A 12,416-nucleotide genomic window follows, 5' to 3' on the forward strand; every position below is an offset into this window, starting at 1 on the left:
ACGCCTTTAGCCAGGTCAATCTAGGCACTATTAGCTATGCAGGCTTCCTGACACCCAACAAGGGGATGATGTAACTTGAAAAAGGGCGCCTCCACAATTCTCACACCTCCCCTCCTGTTCCTGGACAATCAACATCTACACATTCCATGGTAATTGGACTAAGGCCTCTTCAGGTGTGAATAGAAATGCTGGGGTTTGTTCCTGAGAGTCAGCGGAAGCGAAGAAGTGGCTTGACTAAACTAGGAAAGATCTTCAACATTCCAGAACAAGAGCAATTGAATGCGACATATTACTAGTCCGTTTTCAAGGAATGTGGTGAGCGAAGGCTCAATTGGCAGCCGAGTGAGGCGAGCCAAAGGAGATGCTTTGTCTTCCTAGGTGGGTGTCAGACTTGGCAGCGGTCCCGGCTAAGGTAATGAGAAAACGTGAGCGTCCCTGGGTGGGCTCGAACCACCAACCTTTCGGTTAACAGCCGAACGCGCTAACCGATTGCGCCACAGAGACCACACATGGAGCGTGCTTGAACTGGCCCGAAGGAGAAATGAAAGATCAACTCAAGGTGCCTAAAAAGCTTCCCAATTGCACATTTGTAGAGATGAGGGATTGCCTTCTTTCTAAAAGGGAGAGACGCGGGCTAAAAAGCCCTTCCTTCGAGCCGGAATTGAACCAGCGACCTAAGGATTGCTACTTCATCTACTACAGTCCTCCGCTCTACCAGCTGAGCTATCGAAGGGAACTCAGATGGGTGTGGTAACACATGAGCCCTTGAATGCAAAGCCAGTGCTGAACACTTTGCATTTGACCTTCTAGGTTGAGGTATTGCTTGATGCCGCCTCGGCCGATAAGGGCAGATGCCTAGGCAGACGTTATGTGGGAGGCTACGGCTTGACGTATTGCAAAGAGAGAAAAGGGTTTGTAAAGAGCCAGCGCATTTTGTTGTGATCCTCCAAAGTCCCGGCAAAAATGGTGATGTACCCTGTGCCTTGACAGCAAGTGAGCAGAATAGTACTTGGAAGCACATTGAGTTTAGCCAAAGGAATTGTGGCGAAAGCTAGGAAAGAGTGGTCAGAGCCTGCTAGCTGCAAGAGGCCTCAAAGCAGCAGAGTGTGGTAGCCCGGCTAGCTCAGTCGGTAGAGCATGAGACTCTTAATCTCAGGGTCGTGGGTTCGAGCCCCACGTTGGGCGTGCCTTTTTTTGGCCGAGTCAAAGGCCTTTGCAAAAGGTGTCAGTATCTCCAGTTCCTTCAAGCGCACTGCACAATCACACCTTTACCATATCTACTGGCTTGGCTTCCTTTCTCTCCACCAATGGGGAAATATTTCTAGCTCATCTTCCTAGAGGTGACTTGGTACGCCAGCAAATGGACCTTGCGCAGCAGGGGGTCTGTGGAGTCAATGTCATGGATGGCCTTAGTTCTACACAGCCAGCAGCATGCTTGCTGCATAGCCTTGCGTTGGTGGTATAGTGGTGAGCATAGCTGCCTTCCAAGCAGTTGACCCAGGTTCGATTCCCGGCCAACGCAGTCTTCTTCTTCTTTGCGCCCTTGACAAAAGAGCACAGGGCCAAAGCTCCTTCAACAAAGCTCCTAAGATGTCTTGCCTTAGTGACAACAGTGCAAATATTCCGCCGCATCCCAACAGGCTCCGGCCTCATGCTTTAACTCGCTCAAGGAGTACAGCATTATCCAGGGACAAGGTTCAGGCATTTCAAACACCGATTCACAAACAATCAACTCTGGCACACACAGCATTGCTAAGTAGCTGGCTACCATTCCAACACCCTCAAATGGCAAGATAACTGGCAGCATTTTGAAGAATGCTAAAGAATTTCTCAACGAGGAATGTAGACTGAAGTCAGAGACAGAAGAAACAAGCATGTCCCATGATGTCATAGGCCTTTTCACTTGGATACGCTTTGCGGAGGCTATTGACATTGTGGGAAACATCTGAAATAAGGGAAGACTCTTGACAGCCAAAAAGAACTAAAGCTTGACCAAGTGCATTCATTGCTGGCCCTTTGACTCAAGCAAGCCCATTTCAAGTACCCCAATGACTTTTACAGACAGAAACACGCCGCTGCCATGGGATCACTTGTATTTCCCATTGTAGCTAACCTGTGCATGGAGCAGCTGGACAAGAGAGACTTGAATTGTTCCATGGGGAAAAGACCAAGTCGTTTGTTAAGGCATGTGGATTATACTTGGCTGGAGAGTAGAGCATCAGAAACACAAGCTTTTAGTGAACGCATCAAGTCAGCGGACCAATACATCAAGTGTACACGGGAAGAGGCACTGAATAGCAAATGACCCCTTTTGGACGGCGTCTTACAAGGCAAGGAAGGGGCTGACTTGGGCAGGGAGGTCTCCAGGATACCTACCCACACAGACCGCTATCTGCCTTTTGACTCACACCACCCACTGGAACACAAGCTGGGGGTTCTTAGGACTCTGCAATATATCCGGCTGACATGGTAGCAACAAAAAGAGTCTAAAGACAAAAGAACACAGATGTAACGCCACCCTTGCCAGTGACGCTGGCATGTTTGCCCCGGTTTCCCTTTACTTCGCCCCGCAGCCAGGCACAGTGTATTTCTTCAGCCACATACACACACGCGCAAACGCTCCTTGTCTTCAATGACCGCACTTGGGGATGTTTGTTTTTGGAGTTTTCTTGTAGAGCTGGGGATAGGGATGGGGAATTGTAGTGGGATACTGCAAAATTAGAACTTTTCACACTGAGGACATCTAGCTGATCTCTTAGTTAAGCGGTATTGACGTCCTGACCGGTTTCAGGCCCTCAGGTCGACCCACCTGGGGCCGCATAGCAGCCTGCTCCAGGCGAGGCAGCCTGCCTCCAGCCCAACTGTTCGGCCCTCTCCCAGGAAAGACGCTGAGCCCATGTGCTGGCAGAACATACATGCCACTCCCAGCATGCGACTGGAATGCCCCCCCTTGCAAATGGCCAGGGCTGTATCCATATTCATGCTGTTCGTTTGCCTAGCCCCCACCCATGTTCTGGAAAGCTCTCACAGCTTCCCGAAGGCGGGAAGAACTCTGACAGACTCAAACAACGTCAGAGAATCATCAGCAGACCTGAGTAATCCATCGCAGCACTCTGTTAAGCAGAATACCACACTGAATTTACCTGACAGCCTCTCTGGTAAGCAGAGGCCAACTATACAAATCCTAGCACATGACTAGGAGGGTGCTACCGGGACATCTCAGGAGGGCTTTGAAAGCTTGTGGCTACCCAGACTGGGTCTTGGTTAAAACCTCCGCAAGCTCAGGAAAACAAACTGGGGAGAAGCAGAACACTTGGAGAAATATAGTCATCCCGTATGGAACTGGAGTGTCGGAAAAACTCAGAAGGATCTTTAAGAAACATTGCATCCCTGTGTAGTTCAAGGCCAGCAATACACTGGGACACAAGCTTGTCCAGCCACACTATCTGTCTTCCACATTATTAACACCTCTCTCCAGGCGATTTGACAACAATTGACGCCTTTAGCCAGGTCAATCTAGGCACTATTAGCTATGCAGGCTTCCTGACACCCAACAAGGGGATGATGTAACTTGAAAAAGGGCGCCTCCACAATTCTCACACCTCCCCTCCTGTTCCTGGACAATCAACATCTACACATTCCATGGTAATTGGACTAAGGCCTCTTCAGGTGTGAATAGAAATGCTGGGGTTTGTTCCTGAGAGTCAGCGGAAGCGAAGAAGTGGCTTGACTAAACTAGGAAAGATCTTCAACATTCCAGAACAAGAGCAATTGAATGCGACATATTACTAGTCCGTTTTCAAGGAATGTGGTGAGCGAAGGCTCAATTGGCAGCCGTGTGAGGCGAGCCAAAGGAGATGCTTTGTCTTCCTAGGTGGGTGTCAGACTTGGCAGCGGTCCCGGCTAAGGTAATGAGAAAACGTGAGCGTCCCTGGGTGGGCTCGAACCACCAACCTTTCGGTTAACAGCCGAACGCGCTAACCGATTGCGCCACAGAGACCACACATGGAGCGTGCTTGAACTGGCCCGATGGAGAAATGAAAGATCAACTCAAGGTGCCTAAAAAGCTTCCCAATTGCACATTTGTAGAGATGAGGGATTGCCTTCTTTCTAAAAGGGAGAGACGCGGGCTAAAAAGCCCTTCCTTCGTGCCGGAATTGAACCAGCGACCTAAGGATTGCTACTTCATCTACTACAGTCCTCCGCTCTACCAGCTGAGCTATCGAAGGGAACTCAGATGGGTGTGGTAACACATGAGCCCTTGAATGCAAAGCCAGTGCTGAACACTTTGCATTTGACCTTCTAGGTTGAGGTATTGCTTGATGCCGCCTCGGCCGATAAGGGCAGATGCCTAGGCAGACGTTATGTGGGAGGCTACGGCTTGACGTATTGCAAAGAGAGAAAAGGGTTTGTAAAGAGCCAGCGCATTTTGTTGTGATCCTCCAAAGTCCCGGCAAAAATGGTGATGTACCCTGTGCCTTGACAGCAAGTGAGCAGAATAGTACTTGGAAGCACATTGAGTTTAGCCAAAGGAATTGTGGCGAAAGCTAGGAAAGAGTGGTCAGAGCCTGCTAGCTGCAAGAGGCCTCAAAGCAGCAGAGTGTGGTAGCCCGGCTAGCTCAGTCGGTAGAGCATGAGACTCTTAATCTCAGGGTCGTGGGTTCGAGCCCCACGTTGGGCGTGCCTTTTTTTGGCCGAGTCAAAGGCCTTTGCAAAAGGTGTCAGTATCTCCAGTTCCTTCAAGCGCACTGCACAATCACACCTTTACCATATCTACTGGCTTGGCTTCCTTTCTCTCCACCAATGGGGAAATATTTCTAGCTCATCTTCCTAGAGGTGACTTGGTACGCCAGCAAATGGACCTTGCGCAGCAGGGGGTCTGTGGAGTCAATGTCATGGATGGCCTTAGTTCTACAGAGCCAGCAGCATGCTTGCTGCACAGTCTTGCGTTGGTGGTATAGTGGTGAGCATAGCTGCCTTCCAAGCAGTTGACCCGGGTTCGATTCCCGGCCAACACAGTCTTCTTCTTCTTTGCGCCCTTGACAAAAGAGCACAGGGCCAAAGCTCCTTCAACAAAGCTCCTAAGATGTCTTGCCTTAGTGACAACAGTGCAAATATTCCGCCGCATCCCAACAGGCTCCGGCCTCATGCTTTAACTCGCTCAAGGAGTACAGCATTATCCAGGGACAAGGTTCAGGCATTTCAAACACCGATTCACAAACAATCAACTCTGGCACACACAGCATTGCTAAGTAGCTGGCTACCATTCCAACACCCTCAAATGGCAAGATAACTGGCAGCATTTTGAAGAATGCTAAAGAATTTCTCAACGAGGAATGTAGACTGAAGTCGGAGACAGAAGAAACAAGCATGTCCCATGATGTCATAGGCCTTTTCACTTGGATACGCTTTGCGGAGGCTATTGACATTGTGGGAAACATCTGAAATGAGGGAAGACTCTTGACAGCCAAAAAGAACTAAAGCTTGACCAAGTGCATTCATTGCTGGCCCTTTGACTCAAGCAAGCCCATTTCAAGTACCCCAATGACTTTTACAGACAGAAACACGCCGCTGCCATGGGATCACTTGTATTTCCCATTGTAGCTAACCTGTGCATGGAGCAGCTGGACAAGAGAGACTTGAATTGTTCCATGGGGAAAAGACCAAGTCGTTTGTTAAGGCATGTGGATTATACTTGGCTGGAGAGTAGAGCATCAGAAACACAAGCTTTTAGTGAACGCATCAAGTCAGCGGACCAATACATCAAGTGTACACGGGAAGAGGCACTGAATAGCAAATGACCCCTTTTGGACGGCGTCTTACAAGGCAAGGAAGGGGCTGACTTGGGCAGGGAGGTCTCCAGGATACCTACCCACACAGACCGCTATCTGCCTTTTGACTCACACCACCCACTGGAACACAAGCTGGGGGTTCTTAGGACTCTGCAATATATCCGGCTGACATGGTAGCAACAAAAAGAGTCTAAAGACAAAAGAACACAGATGTAACGCCACCCTTGCCAGGGACGCTGGCATGTTTGCCCCGGTTTCCCTTTACTTCGCCCCGCAGCCAGGCACAGTGTATTTCTTCAGCCACATACACACACGCGCAAACGCTCCTTGTCTTCAATGACCGCACTTGGGGATGTTTGTTTTTGGAGTTTTCTTGTAGAGCTGGGGATAGGGATGGGGAATTGTAGTGGGATACTGCAAAATTAGAACTTTTCACACTGAGGACATCTAGCTGATCTCTTAGTTAAGCGGTATTGACGTCCTGACCGGTTTCAGGCCCTCAGGTCGACCCACCTGGGGCCGCATAGCAGCCTGCTCCAGGCGAGGCAGCCTGCCTCCAGCCCAACTGTTCGGCCCTCTCCCAGGAAAGACGCTGAGCCCATGTGCTGGCAGAACATACATGCCACTCCCAGCATGCGACTGGAATGCCCCCCCCTGCAAATGGCCAGGGCTGTATCCATATTCATGCTGTTCGTTTGCCTAGCCCCCACCCATGTTTTGGAAAGCTCTCACAGCTTCCCGAAGGCGGGAAGAACTCTGACAAACTCAAACAACATCAGAGAATCATCAGCAGACCTGAGTAATCCATCGCAGCACTCTGTTAAGCAGAATACCACACTGAATTTACCTGACAGCCTCTCTGGTAAGCAGAGGCCAACTATACAAATCCTAGCACATGACTAGGAGGGTGCTACCGGGACATCTCAGGAGGGCTTTGAAAGCTTGTGGCTACCCAGACTGGGTCTTGGTTAAAACCTCCGCAAGCTCAGGAAAACAAACTGGGGAGAAGCAGAACACTTGGAGAAATATAGTCATCCCGTATGGAACTGGAGTGTCGGAAAAACTCAGAAGGATCTTTAAGAAACATTGCATCCCTGTGTAGTTCAAGGCCAGCAATACACTGGGACACAAGCTTGTCCAGCCACACTATCTGTCTTCCACATTATTAACACCTCTCTCCAGGCCATTTGACAACAATTGACGCCTTTAGCCAGGTCAATCTAGGCACTATTAGCTATGCAGGCTTCCTGACACCCAACAAGGGGATGATGTAACTTGAAAAAGGGCGCCTCCACAATTCTCACACCTCCCCTCCTGTTCCTGGACAATCAACATCTACACATTCCATGGTAATTGGACTAAGGCCTCTTCAGGTGTGAATAGAAATGCTGGGGTTTGTTCCTGAGAGTCAGCGGAAGCGAAGAAGTGGCTTGACTAAACTAGGAAAGATCTTCAACATTCCAGAACAAGAGCAATTGAATGCGACATATTACTAGTCCGTTTTCAAGGAATGTGGTGAGCGAAGGCTCAATTGGCAGCCGTGTGAGGCGAGCCAAAGGAGATGCTTTGTCTTCCTAGGTGGGTGTCAGACTTGGCAGCGGTCCCGGCTAAGGTAATGAGAAAACGTGAGCGTCCCTGGGTGGGCTCGAACCACCAACCTTTCGGTTAACAGCCGAACGCGCTAACCGATTGCGCCACAGAGACCACACATGGAGCATACTTGAACTGGCCCGAAGGAGAAATGAAAGATCAACTCAAGGTGCCTAAAAAGCTTCCCAATTGCACATTTGTAGAGATGAGGGATTGCCTTCTTTCTAAAAGGGAGAGACGCGGGCTAAAAAGCCCTTCCTTCGAGCCGGAATTGAACCAGCGACCTAAGGATTGCTACTTCATCTACTACAGTCCTCCGCTCTACCAGCTGAGCTATCGAAGGGAACTCAGATGGGTATAGTAACACATGAGCCCTTGAATGCAAAGCCAGTGCTGAACACTTTGCATTTGACCTTCTAGGTTGAGGTATTGCTTGATGCCGCCTCGGCCGATAAGGGCAGATGCCTGGGCAGACGTTATGTGGGAGGCTACGGCTTGACGTATTGCAAAGAGAGAAAAGGGTTTGTAAAGAGCCAGCGCATTTTGTTGTGATCCTCCAAAGTCCCGGCAAAAATGGTGATGTACCCTGTGCCTTGACAGCAAGTGAGCAGAATAGTACTTGGAAGCACATTGAGTTTAGCCAAAGGAATTGTGGCGAAAGCTAGGAAAGAGTGGTCAGAGCCTGCTAGCTGCAAGAGGCCTCAAAGCAGCAGAGTGTGGTAGCCCGGCTAGCTCAGTCGGTAGAGCATGAGACTCTTAATCTCAGGGTCGTGGGTTCGAGCCCCACGTTGGGCGTGCCTTTTTTTGGCCGAGTCAAAGGCCTTTGCAAAAGGTGTCAGTATCTCCAGTTCCTTCAAGCGCACTGCACAATCACACCTTTACCATATCTACTGGCTTGGCTTCCTTTCTCTCCACCAATGGGGAAATATTTCTAGCTCATCTTCCTAGAGGTGACTTGGTACGCCAGCAAATGGACCTTGCGCAGCAGGGGGTCTGTGGAGTCAATGTCATGGATGGCCTTAGTTCTACACAGCCAGCAGCATGCTTGCTGCACAGCCTTGCGTTGGTGGTATAGTGGTGAGCATAGCTGCCTTCCAAGCAGTTGACCCAGGTTCGATTCCCGGCCAACACAGTCTTCTTCTTCTTTGCGCCCTTGACAAAAGAGCACAGGGCCAAAGCTCCTTCAACAAAGCTCCTAAGATGTCTTGCCTTAGTGACAACAGTGCAAATATTCTGCCGCATCCCAACAGGCTCCGGCCTCATGCTTTAACTCGCTCAAGGAGTACAGCATTATCCAGGGACAAGGTTCAGGCATTTCAAACACCGATTCACAAACAATCAACTCTGGCACACACAGCATTGCTAAGTAGCTGGCTACCATTCCAACACCCTCAAATGGCAAGATAACTGGCAGCATTTTGAAGAATGCTAAAGAATTTCTCAACGAGGAATGTAGACTGAAGTCGGAGACAGAAGAAACAAGCATGTCCCATGATGTCATAGGCCTTTTCACTTGGATACGCTTTGCGGAGGCTATTGACATTGTGGGAAACATCTGAAATAAGGGAAGACTCTTGACAGCCAAAAAGAACTAAAGCTTGACCAAGTGCATTCATTGCTGGCCCTTTGACTCAAGCAAGCCCATTTCAAGTACCCCAATGACTTTTACAGACAGAAACACGCCGCTGCCATGGGATCACTTGTATTTCCCATTGTAGCTAACCTGTGCATGGAGCAGCTGGACAAGAGAGACTTGAATTGTTCCATGGGGAAAAGACCAAGTCGTTTGTTAAGGCATGTGGATTATACTTGGCTGGAGAGTAGAGCATCAGAAACACAAGCTTTTAGTGAACGCATCAAGTCAGCGGACCAATACATCAAGTGTACACGGGAAGAGGCACTGAATAGCAAATGACCCCTTTTGGACGGCGTCTTACAAGGCAAGGAAGGGGCTGACTTGGGCAGGGAGGTCTCCAGGATACCTACCCACACAGACCGCTATCTGCCTTTTGACTCACACCACCCACTGGAACACAAGCTGGGGGTTCTTAGGACTCTGCAATATATCCGGCTGACATGGTAGCAACAAAAAGAGTCTAAAGACAAAAGAACACAGATGTAACGCCACCCTTGCCAGGGACGCTGGCATGTTTGCCCCGGTTTCCCTTTACTTCGCCCCGCAGCCAGGCACAGTGTATTTCTTCAGCCACATACACACACGCGCAAACGCTCCTTGTCTTCAATGACCGCACTTGGGGATGTTTGTTTTTGGAGTTTTCTTGTAGAGCTGGGGATAGGGATGGGGAATTGTAGTGGGATACTGCAAAATTAGAACTTTTCACACTGAGGACATCTAGCTGATCTCTTAGTTAAGCGGTATTGACGTCCTGACCGGTTTCAGGCCCTCAGGTCGACCCACCTGGGGCCGCATAGCAGCCTGCTCCAGGCGAGGCAGCCTGCCTCCAGCCCAACTGTTCGGCCCTCTCCCAGGAAAGACGCTGAGCCCATGTGCTGGCAGAACATACATGCCACTCCCAGCATGCGACTGGAATGCCCCCCCTTGCAAATGGCCAGGGCTGTATCCATATTCATGCTGTTCGTTTGTCTAGCCCCCACCCATGTTCTGGAAAGCTCTCACAGCTTCCCGAAGGCGGGAAGAACTCTGACAAACTCAAACAACATCAGAGAATCATCAGCAGACCTGAGTAATCCATCGCAGCACTCTGTTAAGCAGAATACCACACTGAATTTACCTGACAGCCTCTCTGGTAAGCAGAGGCCAACTATACAAATCCTAGCACATGACTAGGAGGGTGTTACCGGCACATCTCAGGAGGGCTTTGAAAGCTTGTGGCTACCCAGACTGGGTCTTGGTTAAAACCTCCGCAAGCTCAGGAAAACAAACTGGGGAGAAGCAGAACACTTGGAGAAATATAGTCATCCCGTATGGAACTGGAGTGTCGGAAAAACTCAGAAGGATCTTTAAGAAACATTGCATCCCTGTGTAGTTCAAGGCCAGCAATACACTGGGACACAAGCTTGTCCAGCCACACTATCTGTCTTCCACATTATTAACACCTCTCTCCAGGCCATTTGACAACAATTGACGCCTTTAGCCAGGTCAATCTAGGCACTATTAGCTATGCAGGCTTCCTGACACCCAACAAGGGGATGATGTAACTTGAAAAAGGGCGCCTCCACAATTCTCACACCTCCCCTCCTGTTCCTGGACAATCAACATCTACACATTCCATGGTAATTGGACTAAGGCCTCTTCAGGTGTGAATAGAAATGCTGGGGTTTGTTCCTGAGAGTCAGCGGAAGCGAAGAAGTGGCTTGACTAAACTAGGAAAGATCTTCAACATTCCAGAACAAGAGCAATTGAATGCGACATATTACTAGTCCGTTTTCAAGGAATGTGGTGAGCGAAGGCTCAATTGGCAGCCGTGTGAGGCGAGCCAAAGGAGATGCTTTGTCTTCCTAGGTGGGTGTCAGACTTGGCAGCGGTCCCGGCTAAGGTAATGAGAAAATGTGAGCGTCCCTGGGTGGGCTCGACCCACCAACCTTTCGGTTAACAGCCGAACACGCTAACCGATTGCGCCACAGAGACCACACATGGAGCGTGCTTGAACTGGCCCGAAGGAGAAATGAAAGATCAACTCAAGGTGCCTAAAAAGCTTCCCAATTGCACATTTGTAGAGATGAGGGATTGCCTTCTTTCTAAAAGGGAGAGACGCGGGCTAAAAAGCCCTTCCTTCGAGCCGGAATTGAACCAGCGACCTAAGGATTGCTACTTCATCTACTACAGTCCTCCGCTCTACCAGCTGAGCTATCGAAGGGAACTCAGATGGGTGTGGTAACACATGAGCCCTTGAATGCAAAGCCAGTGCTGAACACTTTGCATTTGACCTTCTAGGTTGAGGTATTGCTTGATGCCGCCTCGGCCGATAAGGGCAGATGCCTAGGCAGACGTTATGTGGGAGGCTACGGCTTGACGTATTGCAAAGAGAGAAAAGGGTTTGTAAAGAGCCAGCGCATTTTGTTGTGATCCTCCAAAGTCCCGGCAAAAATGGTGATGTACCCTGTGCCTTGACAGCAAGTGAGCAGAATAGTACTTGGAAGCACATTGAGTTTAACCAAAGGAATTGTGGCGAAAGCTAGGAAAGAGTGGTCAGAGCCTGCTAGCTGCAAGAGGCCTCAAAGCAGCAAAGTGTGGTAGACCGGCTAGCTCAGTCGGTAGAGCATGAGACTCTTAATCTCAGTGTCGTGGGTTCGAGCCCCACGTTGGGCGTGCCTTTTTTTGGCCGAGTCAAAGGCCTTTGCAAAAGGTGTCAGTATCTCCAGTTCCTTCAAGCGCACTGCACAATCACACCTTTACCATATCTACTGGCTTGGCTTCCTTTCTCTCCACCAATGGGGAAATATTTCTAGCTCATCTTCCTAGAGGTGACTTGGTACGCCAGCAAATGGACCTTGCGCAGCAGGGGGTCTGTGGAGTCAATGTCATGGATGGCCTTAGTTCTACACAGCCAGCAGCATGCTTGCTGCACAGCCTTGCGTTGGTGGTATAGTGGTGAGCATAGCTGCCTTCCAAGCAGTTGACCCAGGTTCGATTCCCGGCCAACGCAGTCTTCTTCTTCTTTGCGCCCTTGACAAAAGAGCACAGGGCCAAAGCTCCTTCAACAAAGCTCCTAAGATGTCTTGCCTTAGTGACAACAGTGCAAATATTCCGCCGCATCCCAACAGGCTCCGGCCTCATGCTTTAACTCGCTCAAGGAGTACAGCATTATCCAGGGACAAGGTTCAGGCATTTCAAACACCGATTCACAAACAATCAACTCTGGCACACACAGCATTGCTAAGTAGCTGGCTACCATTCCAACACCCTCAAATGGCAAGATAACTGGCAGCATTTTGAAGAATGCTAAAGAATTTCTCAACGAGGAATGTAGACTGAAGTCGGAGACAGAAGAAACAAGCATGTCCCATGATGTCATAGGCCTTTTCACTTGGATACGCTTTGCGGAGGCTATT

General features: G+C 49.6%; 9 non-coding genes across 9 annotated transcripts; 3 read left to right on the forward strand and 6 right to left on the reverse strand.

The window, feature by feature from the left end:
• Positions 1-430: 430 nt before the first annotated feature.
• TRNAN-GUU (transfer RNA asparagine (anticodon GUU)) lies at positions 431-504 on the reverse strand. Its single transcript has one exon. It is a non-coding gene; the product is annotated as a tRNA-Asn (tRNA).
• Positions 505-646: 142 nt separating this feature from the next.
• On the reverse strand, positions 647-733 carry TRNAY-GUA (transfer RNA tyrosine (anticodon GUA)). Its single transcript is given in 2 exon segments — positions 647-682; positions 697-733. It is a non-coding gene; the product is annotated as a tRNA-Tyr (tRNA).
• Positions 734-1,112: 379 nt separating this feature from the next.
• On the forward strand, positions 1,113-1,185 carry TRNAK-CUU (transfer RNA lysine (anticodon CUU)). The gene has a single exon. It is a non-coding gene; the product is annotated as a tRNA-Lys (tRNA).
• Positions 1,186-3,926: 2,741 nt separating this feature from the next.
• On the reverse strand, positions 3,927-4,000 carry TRNAN-GUU (transfer RNA asparagine (anticodon GUU)). Its single transcript has one exon. It is a non-coding gene; the product is annotated as a tRNA-Asn (tRNA).
• A 608-nt stretch (positions 4,001-4,608) lies between these two features.
• On the forward strand, positions 4,609-4,681 carry TRNAK-CUU (transfer RNA lysine (anticodon CUU)). Its single transcript has one exon. It is a non-coding gene; the product is annotated as a tRNA-Lys (tRNA).
• A 2,741-nt stretch (positions 4,682-7,422) lies between these two features.
• On the reverse strand, positions 7,423-7,496 carry TRNAN-GUU (transfer RNA asparagine (anticodon GUU)). Its single transcript has one exon. It is a non-coding gene; the product is annotated as a tRNA-Asn (tRNA).
• A 142-nt stretch (positions 7,497-7,638) lies between these two features.
• Positions 7,639-7,725, reverse strand: TRNAY-GUA (transfer RNA tyrosine (anticodon GUA)). Its single transcript is given in 2 exon segments — positions 7,639-7,674; positions 7,689-7,725. It is a non-coding gene; the product is annotated as a tRNA-Tyr (tRNA).
• A 379-nt stretch (positions 7,726-8,104) lies between these two features.
• TRNAK-CUU (transfer RNA lysine (anticodon CUU)) lies at positions 8,105-8,177 on the forward strand. Its single transcript has one exon. It is a non-coding gene; the product is annotated as a tRNA-Lys (tRNA).
• Positions 8,178-11,134: 2,957 nt separating this feature from the next.
• On the reverse strand, positions 11,135-11,221 carry TRNAY-GUA (transfer RNA tyrosine (anticodon GUA)). The gene is given in 2 exon segments: positions 11,135-11,170; positions 11,185-11,221. It is a non-coding gene; the product is annotated as a tRNA-Tyr (tRNA).
• Between the last annotated feature and the right edge of the window lie 1,195 nt (positions 11,222-12,416).

This window comes from Staurois parvus, unplaced genomic scaffold (genome assembly GCF_062004578.1).
Source record: "Staurois parvus isolate SC_StPar_1 unplaced genomic scaffold, SC_StPar_1.0 ptg001130l, whole genome shotgun sequence".
NCBI lineage: Eukaryota > Metazoa > Chordata > Amphibia > Anura > Ranidae > Staurois > Staurois parvus.